We start from the raw sequence: 20,224 nt of genomic DNA, 5'->3' as shown, positions 1-20,224 counted from the left end.
CTCAATCCCAGGACCCTGAGATCATGACCTGAGCTGAAGCAGACACTTAAACAACTGAGCCACCTAGGTGTCCCCATTTCAGAGGCTTTTATATTGCTGGGCAAAAACTCTTTCTCTGAAGAGCTAGACTTGACATTACCTACTTTCATAGGACCATCTGGATACAGTCAAGGTGAAGGTCAGTAATGAGCATTGTAGACTAAGACCAGAGGGCCCATTCTTAAATGTAGTGTGTGAGATCCTTGTAAATTTCAAAAACTTCTTGGTGGAAAGAATGAGCCTGATCAAAAGACCGAAACTGACTTTCTCACCAACTAAGTAGAAGATTGCTCAGCATAACTTGACTATTTTAGAGAAGTTAAGAGAAATGATGTTTCTTATCCAATGTTGTAGAATGAAACTGATGCCCATTCCAGTTGTAGGTCATACATGCTTTTTTAACCAAAAATATGACCTGATTGCATTTAAATTTTAGAAGGATGATTGTCACCTACAGAGAGGAGGAATTGGAAGGAATTTTTCTCATTGAAAAATGAGACAAGTTAGTTGTGAATATCTACCATAATAAGGAGAATAATTAGGGTAGTTGGTGGGAATAAAGAGGAGAGGACAGGCTCCACAGTATTTCAGAGGATAAATCACAAAGGGTGCAATGCAAGTTTTAGGATTTAAAATGTGAGTTGTTATGGCTTAGAGGCAAAAGCAACCCAATGTCTATGTGTTGGTTACCCCTGCCTTCTGCATGCCTGGCACAGTGCCTCATACTTAGCAAGTGCTTAATAAATACATGTTGAATGAATAAAAGAGTGAATAAATCCAATGCACAAATATACATGTTTTTGCTGCATTAAAAATGAGTCTGGTCAAAGACTGTCAAGACAAGCCATAGACTGGGAGAAAATCTTTACAAAAGAAGTATCTGGAAAAAGACTATTATCTGAAATATACAAAGAACTTTTAAAACTCAGCAATAAGAAAATGAACAACCTGATTTAAGAAGACCTGAAAGACATCTCACCAAAAAAGATATACAGTCAGCAAATAAGCATATGAAAAGATGCTCTACTTCATGTGTCATTAGGGAAATGTAAATTAAAACACTAACGAGGGGCTCCTGGGTGGCACAGCGGTTAAGCATCTGCCTTCGGCTCAGGGCGTGATCCCGGCGTTACGGGATCGAGCCCCACGTCAGGCTCCTCCACTAGGAGCCTGCTTCTTCCTCTCCCACTCCCCCTGCTGTGTTCCCTCTCTCGCTGGCTGTCTCTATCTCTGTTAAATAAATAAATAAAATCTTAAAAAAAAAACAAAACACTAATGAGCTACACCTATACACATATCAGAATGGCCAAAATCCAGAACACTGACAATGAACAAATGCTGGTGAGAATATAGAGCAACAGGAACTCTCTCATTCATTTCTGGTGGGAATGCAAAATGGCCCAGTCATCTTGGAAGATAGTTTGGCAGTTTCTTATAAAACTAATCATACCCTTACTATATGATTCAGCAATAACACTCCTTAGTATTTACCCAAAGGAGTTGAAAATTTATATCTATACAAAAACCTGCACGTGAATATTTATAGCAGCTTTCTTCATAATTGCCCAAACTTGGAACCAAACAAGCAAGATGTCCTTTCATAGGTGAATGGATAAACTGTGGTCCATCCAGCCAATGGAATATTATTCAGCAGTAAAATGGAATGAGTTATCAAGCTATGAAGAGATAGGGGGGAACCTTAAATGCATACTAGTAAGTGAAAGAAGCCAACCTGAGAAGGCTACATACTGTGTAATTCCTACTATATGACATTTTGGAAAAGGCAAAACTATCAAGACAAAAAAAGATCAGTGGTTGCCAAGGAGTAAGAGAAAGGGAGAATGAAGAAGCAGAACACAGGATTTTTAGGTGATTGAAACTACTCTGTATGATACTGATATGGTGGATACATGTTATTATACATTTGTCAAAATCCATAGAATACAAGACACCCAGTTAAGCATCTGACTCATGATCTCAACCCAAGTCTTGATCTAAGGGTTGTGAGTTCAAGGCCTGCATTGGGCTCTGTGCTGGTGGGGAACCTACTTAAAAAATATTTTTATATATACGACACCAGGAGTGAACCCTAATGTATACTATGGATTTTAGGTGATAATGATGTGTCAATGTAGGTTCACCAGTTGTAATAAATAGGCCAATCCAGTGGGGGATGTTGATAGTAAGGGGGGTTGTGTGTGTATGTGAGAAGGTAATGAACCTAAAACTACTCTAAAAAATAAAGTCTATTAAGAAGGGGAAAAAAAAAATCTGGGAGCTAGCATGAGGATTCACAACTTAATATCTGAATGATGGTTATGTAAACAAGAGCATTCCTACATTGCCTGGATATTCTGACCAGTAGACTACACTTGCATAAAGATCAATTAGCCTATCAGTGAAGACGAATAACTGTGTGGCAGGAGGAAATTCAGGTAAACAGGATTATTATAAGGTATGTGTTGCAGAATAGAGTATGAGAATTTGAATCAATGTGACCCAGTTTTCTGTTCCACGAAGGTCAGGTAATTTTGAACTTTATCAGAACTCTCCACTAGTTACCGTGGGTATCAGCTCTGGGTTTCCAACCCACCACCTTTTTACCAGGCAGTTGTAGCAAAAGCACATTTCGGACCATGTTATTCCAAGCAAACAAATATTAGCTGGTAAGCAGACACAAAACAATCATACAGTCTGTGTATACTTGGAATATTATCAGTCTCAACCGTGACCCAATGACCAGTCTCTACATGAAAGGCTGTCTTCAAGATGAAGACAGGCATATTCTGCTGGAGGGAGGGTCAGGTCTTTTGGTCACATCAGATGACAGGATCATCCACTGATGGGAGAGGTGCAGCACCATATGCACCTTTGGTATGAACTGTCCCCCTAGTATGAACTAATGACCAGGATAGATACTTGTATATACGTTGTTCCTGCAAAGATGGAGATGCCCACCTCCTAACGATCACATAACTTAAACTCCACTAATTTTGCCAATTAGAAATTCTTTCTAACACACTCAATAATAAAACTTATGAAGTTGATTTTTATTTAATGATTTTTTTTTTTTTTATTTGAGAGAGAGACCATGAACAGGGGGAGAGCAAGAGGGAGAAGCAGACCCTCACTAAATGGGGAGCCCAACACAGGGCTCGATCCCAGAACCCTGAAATCATGAAATCATGACCTGAGCCAAAGGCAGACCTTTAACCAACTGAGCCACCCAGGCACCCCTGAAGTTGATTTTGACAAAAATACTTTTGAATGCCACCTGGCCATTTCTTAGGGTGTTAATTCTATTTGGCCATGTCATATGCTAATTGATCCCTAGGGTGTAGGTAGATTAGAGTTAAATTGCTCACACAGAGTTCCTAATGTTTATATACCACAGTATTGTAAAGCAAGTTACAGCCGACAGTAAAACCGAAAGAAATATCAAGAAACAGATTTTTTAAAAGCTCCAACATCAAAGTGAAACTGTACTTCTGCTTTGCTCTGTACTGGTAGCTATGAGATCTAATTGTATGTGTCCTCAATTATTGTGCTGGAGAGAGTGAGTGTATATGGGCTTTATAACATTTAAACAAAAACAGTTTAAAGCAATTTACTGCCTTGGTTGATGTAGCATCATGGCTCCTTTATGAGATTCCCCATTAACAAAGCCCTTTGTGTAAGGCTTTATTTGATGGATTTTTTTCTTTTCTTTCTTCTTCTTCTTCTTCTTTTTTTTTCCCCTTGTAACCAGAAGAGCCACAAGTACTATGGCTGAGCAGAAAAATATGCCAGAGAGAGGTTGTCATAGGAACTGTGCCAGAAGAGCAGCGACTCAATAGAATGTACTATCCAAAAGGAGAGGAAGGAGCTGATCTTGAAGCGTCTCTTACCATCCGTTTTAGGGAACAAATCTTTCATGAATCTCCTCATGGAAATTGTCTGCAGTGACAGCAGGGATAGGTGAGATACTAGGAGGCTATGGGGCTGATGATATATATACCTCAAAGGATTTTTGTAGAAGATTAAAATAGATAAAATATATTAAATACCTACTGTATAAAGTCCCTGAAATATATTAATAATAAATGACAATAATCTTTACTATCTCATGTAACCCTCACTAGAGCCCTCTGAGGAAGACACAGTCATTCAAATTTTCCAGATGAAAAAATGAAGCACAGAGAAGTTGAATTGTTCATGGTCACATGGTAAGTGGTAGAGCTGGAACTCAAATGCAAGATTGTCTGACTCTAGGGCTCTTGCCCTTAACTTCTCTGTTGGGCTAAACTAGTAGGCAATCAATAACTGATAATAATTATAAAAATGCTTTTTTGGTGGCGGAATAGTAGTGGGAGTTTAAATTGCCATGAGATACATATGGCAGAATGTCACAGCATTCTTTTGTTTTGTTTTTCCCTTGAGCTTATTTTTCTTAAACCACACAGAAATGTGGTCCCATAGAAAGACACTTTGTCCCATTCTCCCCTCCTTACTCCCTAATGCAGAGCTTCAGGTTGCCCCCCCCAATTGATGTCTTCCTAGAGAACTCTGAAAAAACTAAGAACCTTCTCTCTCTCCCTCCCTCCTTCTCCCTCTCCCCCTCCCTCTCTCTCCCTCTCCCCCTTCCCCCCTCTCTCTCTCTCCTTTCTGTCCTCCCCCTCTTCCTGAAGGAGGAATTCATAGCTGGAACTGCCTTACTATATCTTCCCCATAGTTTTGAGACCCTATGTTATGGGCTGAATTTTGTCCCCTCCAAAGTTAATACGTTGAAGTCTGTTAAGAGAAAATTATTTGTTCATTATTCATTCAAATCACTCCTTTGTTAAGAAATACTAAAGCAGAATTTATTCAGGGGACTATCACAATAGGTATAGGGGCCAGGACAATGGGGAGGGTGTAGTAGAGGAGAGAGATTGGGCTCAACTTCAAATGTAAAGAAAAATGGAAATTTGTAGCCACAAAGCAGGAATGGGGATCAGTGGACAGAAAATTACTAAGAGGAAATATTATAGGTAAGGGAGGATTCTGTCTAAACTAACCGGACAGGATTCTTGCTGAAGTTAGGCCAGGGTGATTAGATATCATCGGGGGAAGGTGGATGACGAGGAACCCGATCAGATATTGAGGGTGATCAGATATCAAAGATGGGAGTTTCTTGTTAAACTGACTAAGCAGGATTCTTGCTAGAAATAGTCTACAAGGAAGGACATGGGAGCCCAAGGTCAAGCCTAGTGAAAAAGAGAGCTCAGAAGAGCCTGACCAAAGTTTGGTCAAGGTGAGAATCTTCATCAAATCCTAACCCCTCCAGTACCTAAGAATGTGACAGTAATTCGAGATAGGTCCCTTAAAGAGATGATTAAGGTAAAATGAGATCATTTGTGGTGTCTTTATAAAAAGAGGAGGTTAAAAGACAGAACACACACACACAGAGGGAGGACCATGTGAAGACACCAGAGGAAGACAGCCATCTATAAGCCAAGGAGAAAAGCCTTTAGAAGAAACCAAACCCACCAACGCCTTGATCTTAGACTTCTAGCCTCCAGAACTAGGAGGAAATAACTTGCTGTTGTGTAAGCCATTCTGTCATGGTACATTGTTATGGCAGCCCTAGCCAACTAATAACCCTACAGTGGTCTGAGCATCTTGAACTTTATTCAGACCTGTGTCACCTCTTCCTCTTGGCATCTCTGCTCTTGGCATTCTGTGGCTGTGTCTTTTTCATTGTAGTTAAGCACCAGGTGTGGAATGAGAACCTCTGTGTAAAATGGCACAGGTTTCCTCGGAAAGGGCTCTGTGAAGACTAAATTCAGGAACATTAGCCAAGGTATGTGGTGCTTTCTTTTGTGTTCTTTTTTTTTTTTTAATAGGAATTTTTTTTTAAAGATTTTATTTGTTTATTTGCCAGAGAGAGACAGCCAGCAAGAGAGGGAATACAAGCAGGGGGAGTGGGAGAGGAAGAAGCAGGCTCCCAGCGGAGGAGCCTGATGTGGGGCTTGATCCCTGGACTCTGGGATCACGCCCTGAGCCGAAGGCAGACGCTTAACGACTGAGCCACCCAGGCGCCCCTTTCTTTTGTGTTCTTATGCCTGCCTCCAACTTAACCCAGAGTGGATCTTCCTCGATGTAAACACCACACTTTGTTCATCTCTAGATGCAAGTTCTTACAGGACTGCACTGCCATTAACTTTTTATATGTCTCTTTACCACCTCCACCCCACCCCCAGTTAATTTCTGAATTCACAGACACTGAGATTGTGCCTATGAATTATTCATTTCTGTACTCCCTACAATTCCTGGTTCAAAGAAAGTACAAATTTATGTTTGGATTTTTTGAATGGAGGTTATATATATACATATATATATAATGTATGTTATATATATACATATATATAATGTATATTATATATATAATCTTCTTTCTTCATCTCTGATGAGGGGATTTTTGTAATAGAGACTCAAATTTAAAGCATATTAAATATGTTATGCTGTAATAGTCAATGTCATAAGGAAAAGTTTATTTCTATTTTATTTTTAAGATTTTAATTTACGTATTTTAAATATTTTATTTATTTGTTTGAGAGAGAGTGAGAGAGAAAGGGAGAGGGAGAGGGAGAAACAGGCTCCCCGCTGAGCAAGGAGCTGAGGGGGGCTCTATTCCAGGACTCTGGGTTCATGAACTGAGCTGAAGGCAGATGCTTAACTTGCTGAGCCACCCAGGTGCCCCTTAAGATTTTATTTTTAAGTAATCTCTATGCCCAATGTGGGGCTCGAACCTACAACCCTGAGATCAAGAGTCACATTCTCCACTGACTGAGCCAGCCAGACGCCCCAGGGTCTATTTTTATTTTAAATGCTCTAATCCGAAGAATTAGAGAAATGCCTCAGCCTCTTCTTACAAGCCTCTCTCTACAAGACACTGCAGGTATGATGGAGATGGGTTGTCTAGGAAAAATGGTCATCATGACCTGAAGGAATCGTACTGCCTACTTTACTCTCAAGATGTAGCCAGCACTCCAGGGAGGGGGTTAGGCATCACTGGGGAGAGAAAGGAGATTGCAGAGGAAAGAGATTCCCAGGCTCCCAGTCAAGAAAGACTCTGTAAAGACTATCAGGCAGCTCATTGGAAAATAAATATTTCACTTGCGGACATCCTTTGGCCTTCTTGTGTGTCTGGACTAGTTACTAGTAGGGTTCTCTTTGGTAATGAACTGTGCCTTCTTCTTGGAATTTTGGCAGAAGAAAGGGAGGATGTATTTGATGATGAACTGCATCTAGCTGCTCATGCTGAACCCTGGAAACAGTGCACCTGCTCCTCAGTCCTGACCAGTGGCAGATGCTCGCTATATTGGGGGGGGCGGTCTAGTTAGAAGCATGTTACAGTCTTCCATGATACAGCCCTTCACCTGGCTCTTCCAGAGACATGATCCAAGGAAGGCCAACTTCTCCTGAGTGTTAGTAAAAAGCTGGGTCATGAGCAGCCATTATTTTTAGACAACAGTAGGTGATGGACAAAGAAAGACACGTAACTAACAACATGTGTTTTTGCACTGCGTGGATCACAGTCCTTCAGGAGTTTACTGTTGATAAGACAGTTGCCAATACGCTACAGAACTGTGTCAGGAACACCAAAGAAACAGAATCGATCATTTGTGAAGAAGCAGATCTAATGGATCTAATGGATCTAATCCTCCATTAGACTTGGTATATTATCAAAATAAGAGCACAAGGGAAGGTCAAATCTACCCTCCAAGTTCCTAATTATAATTCAGAGAGCCAAGAGGGAAAGGGAAGGGAGAAAAAATAAATAAATGAATGAATAAATAAATAAATAAATAAATAAATAAAATTTTTAAAAAATGAAAAAAGCTGCTTGGATTTGGGAACACTGAATGGAAAGATATTTCTGTCTTTGATGTCAAATATCCACGTAGTCACTTTTTTTCCCCTAAAGGCATTTAATTTTGTGGGATTGAATCCTTCTTTATGATGCCTAGAAAAATATAAATGCCATCAACTGTTTGATCTCATCTGAGTAGTTTGAAGGCTGTTTGTTTGTGGGTAGGGAATTTAACACCACAACAAGCGCTAAAAGCCTACAACACGTCAACTATGAATGATTTACAGCCAACAGTCACAATGCAGGTCAGATGGTCCATTTCTGATGTTAAAAAAAAAAATCACTTAAAAGTGTGTATCCAGAAAACATAAGACATTTGTATTATTTGTCATCCACTGAAAGCTAAATAGCATTGGGATATGGTTATTTTAAGTTACAGTTTGAAAAACCAAAACCAGTGATTGCTGAAAACAAACCAAAAGGGAAAAAAAAATGTGCTAATTTAAATGGTTTTGAAAATTGGCACAAAGGAGAAAAAAGGGCCTTTCATGTGATATATAAGGAAAATCTGTTGAAGAAAATTAGCCCCTACAGGAACAGGATTGATAATGTGACATTTACTCACTTTGATCTAAATTTAACATCTACCCACGTTTTCAACGTTCCAGTCCCCTTCTGGTTACTATAGTGATCATACCTTGCAACTCAACATTTCATTCCTGGGTAACAAACAATCGTGGATAACAGGGAGGGCATAGGTAAAAATCTGCTTTATTAAATACTATCTGGGAATGCCTGGGTGGCTCAGTCAGTTAAGTGTCTGCCCTCAGCTCAGGTCATGATCCAGGGTCCTGGGCTCGAGTCCCACATCGGGCTCCTTGCTCAGCTGGGAGCCTGCTTCTCCCTCTGCCTGCCGCTCCCCTGCTTGTGCTCTCTCTCTGACAAATAAATAAATAAAATCTTTAAAAAAAAATACTATCTGGAGTTTCTTAATTGAAAAGGATCTCTCTCTTCCCTGCTCCCTCTCCCTCTTTTCAGCATGTCTTAGGGTTGCTACACCTAATGAGGAGATTGAGATACCCCCAAACGCGAGTTGTGCAAGAAGACTCGAGCATGTTTAAGCACTAATTGTGAGTGTAAGGACCTTGACATGATGGCATAGCAGTGCAGGGGACACAAAACATAAAGGTTCTAAAATCAGTACTTTTGGAGGCACCTGGGTGGCTCAGTAGGTTGAGCGTCCAGCTCTCAATTTCAGCTCAGGTTATGATCTCAGGGTGGTGGGGTGAGCCCCGCATCTGGCTCCCTGCCCAGCGGGGAGTCTGCTTCTCCCTCTGACTCTGCCCCTCCCCTGTCTCGCAAATGTGCTCTCTCTGTCTCTCAAATCAATCAATCAATAAACATCTTTAAAATAAATACTTTTCAGCTGGAGCTGTCCTAGAAAGTCACTCTTGATGTTTAATGAAACCGTGGACAAAAAATATACCCTCAATAGCTGGAGCATCTGTTCTGTCTAGTAACATACCATATTCTATGTTTATTCTTCTAATATAGACAGATCCATGATGTGGGGAGATTTGTTTTTTCCACAAAGGCAACTTGCATTAGAAACTTACAGATAAATGCAGAAGAATCTCCTGACCACTGAAAAGACAAACAGTAAGTACTTCATTATATTGTGCTCTATGCTTTTAAAACATCTTGTCAAAAGGCCTTTTTCAGCTCTCCAATAAAAAGAGCATCCGAAAAGATTTATACCTGAGTAGCACCGAGCTATTCCGACATTCACCTTTCTAGGTATTGGCCCTGCGATGCAGTCTTAATGTGTTAGAGACAGCGACAAGTCAATTGAAATGCAGGGCTCTGAAACAAGGACTCACATTTTTTTTTTTTTTTAATTATCTCTACCTCCAACATGGAGCTTGAACTCCTGACTCCAAGATCAAGAGTTACATGCTCCACAGACCGAGACAGCAGGTGCCCCAAGAACCCACAGTATTATTTTGGGGGGGGGGGTGTTTTAAAGATTTTATTTATTTGAGAGAGAGAAGGTGCACGAGCAGGGTGAGGGGCAGAGGGAGAAGCAGACTCCTCGCTAAGCAGGGAGCGTGATGCAGGGCTCAGTCCCAAGACTCTGGGATCACAACCTGAGCCAAAGGCAGATGCTTAACCGACTAAGCCACCCCAGGTGCCTGAACCCCCACTTTTAAATCTAACTTTTCCATTGCCACACAGTAAGCAAAGGCAAACATAAACAAAAATTTTAATAAAACAGACCAAAAATATACTGAAAAAGTGGAGAGTGATAAAAAGAGAAGGGGAATATTAAGAAATCACAGTGTTCAAATATGTTCAGAAAGCTAATAGTAATACTAATGGTAACAGTTACGAATCTCTCCTTATGTGCCCAGCCCTAAGACAGGTACCTTAACTTTCATCCTCATATTTGATACTCATGACAGCTATAGAACACTGTCATCATTAACACCTCCATTTTACAGATGAGAAAGTAAAGCCGAGAACATAAAAGTAACTTGATCAAGCGTTTCCAATTACTCCAGTAAGTGGTAGGACTTGGACATATTTTAAAAAGTGATAACAACAAAAAAAGCCCAGGTAGTCCAGAGGAGACATTATGGGTAGTTGGTCTCACCAGTGCGAAAATATAACACAGGGGATCCTTGGAGCTTGGACGGTAGCCCAAACCAATTAATTCATAGTCAAGAGTCCAGAACAGGTACCCAAAACTCCCCTTGAAAGGAGGGAACCAGAAACTGGGATGTAGATTTGACTTCGATAAAGCCTTTTTGTTTTTCTATATATGGAAATCTTCATGTGCCCTTTAATAAAAATATTTACACTTATGTATATAGCCACATCCTCCAATTGGGAAGTGGAGTAGGTAGAAATTCCTTAGAATACCCGATATGCCAGCACATGATAGTTGTAGACTTTATGTTTTTTCCTCCTACAAAGTAGTCTATGGACCAAAATGGGTTGCAGGTTTATTTCTGTTCTTAGGAACCCACGGTGGACGTCAAACAGTGATAATCATATTTCGTTACAGCCCAGTGTAATTATAGCAGTTCATTCTGCAAGCATGTATTATTGATTATTGTTCCATAAGACTCAATCACAGATGAAATGTAAGATAGAGTGGTCTCTTGTAAAGTGACTTACATAAAAATTTAATGGGTTCATACCGAACTTCAAAATGACGGGTAAAAAAGAACAGTAACTGAAACGCACCACAAGAGGGCGCGCTGACACTTTTAAATTCAATAACTTGGATCGTTAGTATAAAGACAAGGTGCAGATTTTAGTTACAAGCCAGGTGCTCTTCTACAGTCATTAAATATCAAATCTCAAGATTTTTGAAGTAACTTTGTGCGGTTTGAAAACAACGACGAGGCTTTTAAGACACTTTTTTTTTTGTTTTCAGAGAAAGAAATGAGATTTTTTTTCCCCTTAAAAACGTATTTTCCTGGGTCAATGTTTTATTAGATACATACTTTGTACCATCACCAGTTATCAAGACAGCTTGGAGAAAATGAAAAGAAAAAAATTTTTCTTTTTTCTTATCAGCAATACAAGTTACAAATTGGTGAAACTGGGGTTCATTTTAGTACATGGAGGAAAGGTTAATTGGAGAGAATCATGACAAATTAATAGAGATTCGCATAGTCTTCTCCATACCCGTTACCCTCACACAAGTAACTAGGTGACTCAATATATATTAAAGAGTGGCTTTTATTGACAAGACTGTCTGTCATAGTTAGGTCCTAATAGTGCCTCTTTGATAACCAGTGTGATCTGAACATGGGATTGAAAAAAGAATATGAATGTTGTACCCTAAAGTTATGGATTAAAAATAAAGAAAAACAGGCAAACGACAAAATTCTCATAACATATGTGGTTTGAGGCAACCCTGGAAGTATATATGGTGTCTCTCTGTCAGAGGAAAATTTAGAAATATTTTCACTGGAAATGTTCATTTAGTTCAGGGATTGGCAAATTTTTTCTGTAAAGGGCCAGTTAACAAATACTTCTGGCTTTGAAGGCTTATGGTCTCTTTCTGCTTGGAGCTACTCACTTTTGCTACTGTGGCGTGAAAGCAGCCATAGACAGGCAAATGAATGGGGCTGGTTGTGTTCCAATAAAATGTTATTTACAAAAATCAGGTGCCAGGCTAGATTTGGCCCCAGGGTCATAATTGGCTGAACCTTGCTTTAGTCTAGCTGTGGATCCCTTAACAGAAAAGGGGTGAAGGAGTGGAAGAAATAGCTTTGGAGACCTGGACATGGTGGGAAAAACAACCTCTAACTGGAGAGTATACGGATATAAAAAACTTCACCTCAGGTCCCAAGAGATGCTCAACAGAATCCTTAGCAAGAAGCCAAAATAACAGCTGTCTTAGGAAGAAGTGTATTTTAGAAAATTGGTTGAAACATGTGCATAGGCCTACGTCTAAAATAAGTAAAGCCCCAAAGGCTCAGTAAATCAAAAATATCTGAGAGATGGGGAGTTTGCCCAGAGCATCGGTAGCCCTGGCATGGTGAGCCACCAAGAAGTAAGGAAAATCTGGAACCCTGCAGGAAACTATAAAGTTTTGCAGCAAGATAATTGTGGGTGATAAATTAGCCCCAAGAATGGACTTTCAGAACATAAGGAAGCACCCCTAAGTTCCAGCTCAAGGACATTTTCTAAAGGACTGCTGAAACTTTAAATATGTTGAAAATAGTTTCCATGGTTCATAGAAAGAGCAGATACATTTCCAAAGAGTGACAGATGTATTATACTTTGATTTGGGAGATGAGCTAAGATTTCCACGAAATCAATTAATTAATTGCTGGAGAAAAAGGCTTAGGAGACTTATATACTGCCATGGTTCCCAAGTCTGGTGGCAGAAAAATGTCAAGGAGATTTCTTTAAAAACACAGTTTCTCAGGTCTCATTCCAGACCTATTGGATTAGATTTCCTGGGGCCTAGGGCCCAGGCATTTTGACAGTACTGCCCAGGTGGGTCCTGAGTATGGCCAGGCTAGCATAAACCCAGGGGCTGGCATTTGGAAGCCACTAAGACAAAGGACAAGCCCCGGGTTTGAAGTTTGGCCATGCTAGGTTCAGACTCAGGCTCTGCCTTATATTAGTCATTTGACCTTGAGCTAGTGATGTAACATTTCCAAGCTTCAATCACAATACCCATAACGTGGAGCCTATGTTTGCCCCTATGGGAAGGATTGAAAATCTGATGTGGCTGTCAGGCTTGGAGTATAGAGGCCTCTGGCTCTTTGACATCCTCTCTCCTCTTTCTTCATTGGGATAATGTAGCTGGATTTGCTCCATTCACCAGTACACAAGATTTTACTAAAAGTGAGGGCATTTTTAAGAAGATATGTAAGTTCAGTTTTGTTCCATAGAAGCATTTCTTCTTGAATTTCCTGAGAACTCTGGGTTCACGTCATGCCATCTCTACTCTTAAACACCACCTGGGGAGGAAGAAGACAAAGGAGGGAGATGTCGAGGCCTCAAACGTCCCATCAAGTCCTAGCTTGTGCTGACTTTCTTTGCAACTTGGCTTAAGGCAGTTCCAAACTCATCGTTGGTAGCTTGGCCTGGGATTCCAAATTCCTGTTGTAGTTGAGCTTTGTTCTTACATGCAGGTGTAGGAGGTTTTTCGTGTCAGAAGTTCAGGCCACAGCGAATTAGGCCACACCTGCTGCTCCTTTACTTTCTCTATTCTCTGGTCTCTCTGAACGAAGAACAACATCCCTCCCTCTGAATCTGGAGTGTGGAAAACGACTGGGCAGTCTACCAATTGTTGTTTGGCGGCAGACGTGATACCAACGAGGGGGTTCACAACTCCCTTCCTCTGGCCAGAAGCATGCTTCTTATTTGTAAGCAATTATTCATCTACTCTTTGGAAAGAGGGGTTGTTCCTCTTTCCTGAACACAGGAGACTGAAACGAACTCATCAAAGAGGAAAATAAGTTTGCAGTGCATGTTGTTAAATCTGTCTCCACAGTAGGAAAGTAATTGGGGGACATAGGAGAAATGGAGTTTGGTAATCATTTCCTTATTTTGTTGAAAGAAGAAAGCCAGGAAAAATAAAATTCTGGTTAAAGAAAGAGTTGCTTTTGTTTACAGGTTTGTAGTGACCTCTCTAGTGGTTATGGCTGGTAAGTCAGAAAGGCAAGTTTACATTTCAGGAGCTGATAGGCTCAGTGTATGAATCAAGTTTCTTTGTAAGTAAAACCTGAAGGTTTGGTTGTATTCTAATTTAGAGTTGGACATTAGCCAAATTAGGGGTGAGGAATTCATCAGCAGGTTTACTGCTTAATTTTACTATTGGTCCTACTTAGCAAATTCAAGCAGAATAAAGGAGGCAGCTATAGTCTTTCAGGGAATCAAGATAGGACAGTTGGACAGCATTTGAACATTAGAGGGTTGTTTTGTTTTGTTTTAGGATAATAGCTCTAGAAATTGAATGATATTTGTAAGGTCTAAAAGTAAATCTACCCTAACTAAGCACATCTCTCAGAATCTCGAGAGAAATAGATATTCTCTTGAATATTCAATGGAGTGTTCAATTGGTTCAAGTTAGTCAGAAGTAAAATTGTTAAATAAAGCTGAAAACACTCAATGTGAACAAAAAAGGACAAGAAGATGAGTGGCCTGCTCCCCCCCTTTTTTTAGGTTAGCAATCTTGAATGCAAAAGGAGTCTTATCTTTCAGATAAACTATTAATGCTTTTTATTTTTCTAAAATAACATTAGAAGGGATTACTTTGGGGTCAGAATAATGGTATTACTTTTGGTGCTTGAAATAATTGCTTTGTGCATTTCCAGGCCCTTTTGATATTTGTGATGGAGAAAATTAGCTCAGGCCAGGAGAAAGGCTTTCAACACTGTGCTACTTACAGTGTTTTTTACAAATGGACTGCGACATACTGAGATACCACTTGATGATGGTGCTTCCCCACACAATGAAAACTTGGAATAAAATTAAAAAATAAGTAACAAGTTATATGGAAACAAATAGTTAATTCAGCTAAAATATCACTTTATAAAACTAGAAACCTTGGCAACATCTTTTCTTTTGTTCCTTCTGCCCCTAATCTGTGCCCAAGGTCCCACTCCCTTCCTCTGCATTTTCTTGGCCACTGCTTTGTAAATTTTTTCAATATCTTTCCCTCTAACCTACCAGAGCAGCTTTCTAAATATGTTCCTGCATTTCCCTCTATTTTTTGGTAATCCATCCTCCTGAAACACAGACCCAATTATGGCATCCTTCTACTAAAAACCTTTGTTTGACACAACTCTGATGATCCTGGTGAAGACAAGTGTCCCTGGGGTTCTCTTTGCTTTGAAGTAAAACCTTCACTAACAGTCCAGGCCCACGGAGAGAGGAGTGTCAGGGCTAGGCAGATTGTCAGACCCCAACCAGGTAACTTGGAGTTCTTCCAGAAGCCACAGGTCTAGCAGAAAACTGATTGCTGATGAGAACACTGAGACAGAAGCCCAGTTGCATGCAGTGGGTACATGATGAGGGTGGGGGAAGGCCGCAGACCCAATGGACGTTGAGTGCCAAAGCGCACTGGACAATGAATAGTAGCAGCTGGGCTAAATTTAGAGCCCATTCTCCAGTAGATATGGGACAGTCTACTTCTTGGCCTATTTGGGAACTCCCAAAGGCTGAACTGACCAGTTTGGGATCTTGGTAATGCCAGGGAAGCAAGACTAAGAAGGGCTTCCTCCATTTTCTATAATCATGGTTCCCAACCTGAGCTCATCATATGAATTTCTCAGGAAGATTTTGGGGGTCCATTACAAATGGTCTGAATCAGATTATACAGATTATCCAGATGTGGCCCCCAGAAATATGTATTTTAAACAAGCTGTCCAGTTATATATATATATATATATATTTATTATTATTATTATTATTATTTTTAAGATTCATTTGTCTGTTAATTTATAGCACAGGGGAGGGGCAGAGAGAGAGAGAGACTCTCAAGCAGACTCTACACTGAGCTTGGAGCCTGATTTTGTGCTCTGTCTCATGACCCTGGATCATGGCCTGAGCCGAAAATGAAATCAAGAGTCGGATGCTTAACTGTCTGAGCCACCCAGGTGCCCCCAGGTAATTCTTATGTAGCCAGTTGAGCACAGGTGTGAGGAACCAGTGAACTCAAGGGAGGAAAAAAAAAAATCAACGTTCCTCACCATGACATTCAAGGCTTTCGACCACAAAATTCCCATCATTCTGTAGCCATTCACCTTTGTGGTTTTTTTTTTTTTTTTCTTTTTCTCTCTCCCCTAGAACCTGATGATCCTACTCACTTCTGTACATTTACTCATGTTTTTGTCTTTACTCTAATGTTGTTTCTCATCTTCTCCAGTTGGAAAAATGCTACATTTACACTGAGATCCAACTAAGTGATCTTTTGTGAAGTTTCCCCTGGCAGTACCAGCAGAATTAATTCTCTCATACTCCCAAAGAACTTGATATAAATCTTTCATAATTTAAGTTTATAGTTACAAAGTCAAGATATCGTGAATCACAAACCAGGACACGTGACCCAGCAATCAGAATCATCTCAGATAATCTAAGATATTTGATTACCACAATTACAGTTGCTTGTGTGTTTTCCCTGACAAAAATGAGCTTTTTAAGGTCAGAGATAGTGCTGAATTCCCCGGTGTAACCCACCAATGCTTCTGAGCACCTGGTTCCAATGGGTGGGTTTTTTACCCACAGCACCAAACAATTCTGTGACACCAGCCAGATGTTCTACAATTTAACTCAATTTTGATACTGTCTACTGAGAGATAGCATCAGATTCCACAGGTTAAACTCTCCACCCCAGGGGCACCTGGGTGGCTCAGTCAGTTAAGCATCCGACTCCTGATTTCAGCTTAGGTCATGATCTCAGGGTTGTGAGATTGAGCCCTGCCTCAGACTCCACACAGGGCATGGAGCCTGCTTAAAATTCTCTCTCTGCCCCTCCCCTCCTTAAAAAAAAAGTCTCCATCCCACGAGACTGCCCTCAGCTTCAGATGTCAGTCTGTGCTTGTTACCTGTGTTGTTTCCTGTGCTTCTGCGATCGAGCAGCTACAGATTGGAGGTTTCCAAGATTCCCTCCTTGGACTTCAGTCACCAGTCACAAATCCCGGTGGTTATCTGTACTTCTGACCAATTGGCTATAAACCAGAGGTTCCCACAGCCCTGTCCTTGAGCTTGATTAATTTGCTAGAGTGGCTCACAGAACTCAGGAAATTTGTTTACTTGCTAGATTACCAATTTATTACAAAGGATATTAAAGGATAAGAACCTGTAGCCAGATGAAGAGAGAACATAGGTCAAGGTATGTGGGAAAGGGCATGGAGCCCCCAAGCCCTCTCCAGGCATACCATTCTTCTTCAAATCTCCACATGCGCAGCAACCTGGAAGCTCTCCAAACCCCATCCTTTTGGATTTTTATGGAGGCTTAATTACATAGATAATTGATTAAATCAGTGGCCGTTGGTGATTGAACTCACTCTTCAGCCCCTCTCCCCTTCCAGGAGGTCAGGGAAGTAGGACTGAAAGTTTTAACCCTCAAATCACATGGCTGGTTTTTCTGGCAATCAGCCCCATCTTTAGGTTATCTAGGGGCTTTCTAAAAGTCACTCACCAACATAACAAAAGATGCCTTTATTGCTCTCATCACTGAGGAAATCACAAGTGTTTTAGCAGTTCTGTGCCAGAAAATATATATTTGGCACGAAGACCAAATATGTATTTCTTATTATAAATCACAATATCACACCTACACAACCCTTAATATAGTACAAGGCACATAGAAGGTGCCTAATAAATGTTGAGTCATGGAGTATTTATGTGAACATGGTGCTATCACTGTGAGGGCTAAGATACTTTTAGCACCACTCAGAAATTGGGAGCTCCAGACTCCTCTCAGAAAGTGAATGGGGGGAGTTGTTTTTGTTTTTGTTTTTGTTTTCTTTCTCTTTCTTTGTCATATTTCAGTTAAGACCAGGCATAAAGCATGCTGGGGAATCAGCAATATCACACCAGCAATCCATGATCCGCTGGAAGTGGGACTGGAATGGATTATATAAAATATATACAAGGTCTCAGCTCTCATTCATTTTAAATTCTAGCAGGGGAGATGGAACAAAACCAAGTTAAAAAAATATAATTTTCCCAAAATGATAAGTGCTTATCCTAGTAAAGGAGACAGTGAGGAATATACAGATCATGATTCAAATAGTGATAAGTGCCATGAAGAAAATAAAAGTGGTGGGGCGCCTGGGTGGCACAGCGGTTAAGCGTCTGCCTTCGGCTCAGGGCGTGATCCCGGCATTCTGGGATCGAGCCCCACATCAGGCTCCTCTGCTATGAGCCTGCTTCTTCCTCTCCCACTCCCCCTGCTTGTGTTCCCTCTCTCGCTGGCTGTCTCTCTCTATCTAATAAATAAATAAAATCTTAAAAAAGAAAAAAAAAAAGAAAAGAAAAGTGGTGATGTGTTTAAGAAAGTCTGCTTGTTGAAGGTGGTGGGGCAAGATGAGGGCTCAGAGATATCTTTTGTGATGAGAAGTAGATATGAGGAAAGAGCCAACTGTGCAAAGAACTGGCAGGAAACCTTTCCAGGAAGAGGAAACCTCGAATGGCACAACCTAGAGATATGAATGAACTTGGGTGTTTGAGGAACAGAAAAAGACACATGTGACTAGAGGCCAGGAATGGGGTCCAAACTGTAGGCGGTGTGGTTTGGGAGGGAAGGCAGATGATGTGGGGCCTTGGAATTTTCATTTTATGTTGAGTGCGATGGAAAGGCATAGGAGAATTTGAAGGAGGGAGTGACATGATTTCATCTTCTGATCTACAATTCTGAGAAATACTTAAGAGGTATAATTAGCAGAATTAGGTGATTTCTAAAATACATTTAAAGGAGAGAGTGGAATGACGAATTGCAAAGTTTCAAAGGTGACTTTCAGGTTTTTGGCTTGGCTAAGTGGGTGGCTGAGGGTGATACAGAAGGAGAAAGCTTTGTATGAAGGTTGATGTGCTATTTTAGACATGCTGAGTTTGAGGTTCCCATGGGGCATCCAGGTGGAAAGGTTGAGTAAGAAACTGCGTATGTGTCTGAAGCTTTGGGAGAAGTCTCAGTCAAAGGTATAGATTAGAGACTCATCATCTTCATGTAGGTGGTTGTTAAAAACCTCAAGAGTGGATGAAATTACACTGAGCTTGCAGCATGAGTGGGCTGAGAACAGGCCCTTGGGAACAAGAATATTTTAAGAGTGGATGGAGAAAATAGCAACCAAAGACCATGGGAAGCAATCAAAGGAATCATTTTTATAATAAAGACTTACACATTCATTAAATTTGATAGTATGGAGGCCTTGGTGAGCTTGGGGAGGCAAATTGAAGCAGAAGTGACTTCACTTTGTGTTGACTGCTCTTTGAGAAACTTGGGAGAGAATGGAAGGAGACAAATTATAGAAAGCAGTACAAGGTTAGCGGAATTTGGCGGTGGAGACTTGGTACTATTTACAGGCTAAGAGGAGAAAAGAATAGAAAGGAAGAAATTGAAATTTAAGAGAAGAGGGAAAGTTGGAAGAATGAGAGCTGAAAGAAGGATGGAGGGATTTGGAAGAGTTACCTTTAAATGAGGATACCTTATTTTCTTAGCATGAAATGAGTAAGTGATGAGGTAAAGTGTGGATGTCCACACATTTGCATGCAAAGTGGTAGGATTTAAAACAGGGGATTTATGGTGGGAGGTCCCAATTGTCTTATTTAATCTAGTTACATAGTAAGAGATTGTTTTTCCAAGAACCCTGCCATATGTATAATTCTTTATTTTTTTTTATTGAAGTGAAATTCACATAATACAAAATTAACTATTTTATTTATTCATCTTTAAAGATTTATTTGTTTATTTTAGAGAGAGAGCGTGAGGTGAGAGGGGCAGAGGGAGAGGGAGAGAGAATCTCAAGCAGAACCCCCCACCATGCTGAGCCCAATGTGGGGCTCAGTCTCACAACCCTGAGATCATGACCTGAGCCAAAACCAGGAGTCGGACACTTAAGTGACTGCACCACCCAGGTGACCCATTATTTATTTATTTTTTAAAGTATGCTCCACACCCATTGTGGGGCTTGAACTCAAAGCTAGGAACAAGAGTCAGATGCTCTACCGATGGAGCCACTGAGGCACCCCTAAAATTAAATATTTTTAAGTGAACAATTCAGTGGCATTTAGTACATTCACAATGTTGAGCAACCGCTACCTGTGTCTAGTTCAACATCACTGAAGAAAATTCTGTAACTACTGAACAGTTAT

The 20,224-nt window shown here is 40.5% G+C and overlaps 1 long non-coding RNA gene across 1 annotated transcript in view; it reads left to right on the top strand.

The window, feature by feature from the left end:
* Positions 1-5,490: 5,490 nt before the first annotated feature.
* LOC103673058 overlaps positions 5,491-20,224 on the top strand; it is a 42,017-nt gene continuing 27,283 nt past the window's right edge. Inside the window, exons 1-2 of the long non-coding RNA XR_571303.2 lie at positions 5,491-5,860; positions 9,428-9,532. This is a non-coding gene — a long non-coding RNA (uncharacterized LOC103673058). The remainder of the gene's footprint in view (positions 5,861-9,427; positions 9,533-20,224) is intronic.

Source organism: Ursus maritimus, unplaced genomic scaffold (genome assembly GCF_017311325.1).
Source record: "Ursus maritimus isolate PB19 unplaced genomic scaffold, ASM1731132v1 scaffold_4, whole genome shotgun sequence".
NCBI classification, from domain to species: domain Eukaryota; kingdom Metazoa; phylum Chordata; class Mammalia; order Carnivora; family Ursidae; genus Ursus; species Ursus maritimus.
The sequence above is the reverse complement of the archived record's forward strand: the minus strand, read 5'-3'. Positions and strand labels throughout refer to the sequence as shown.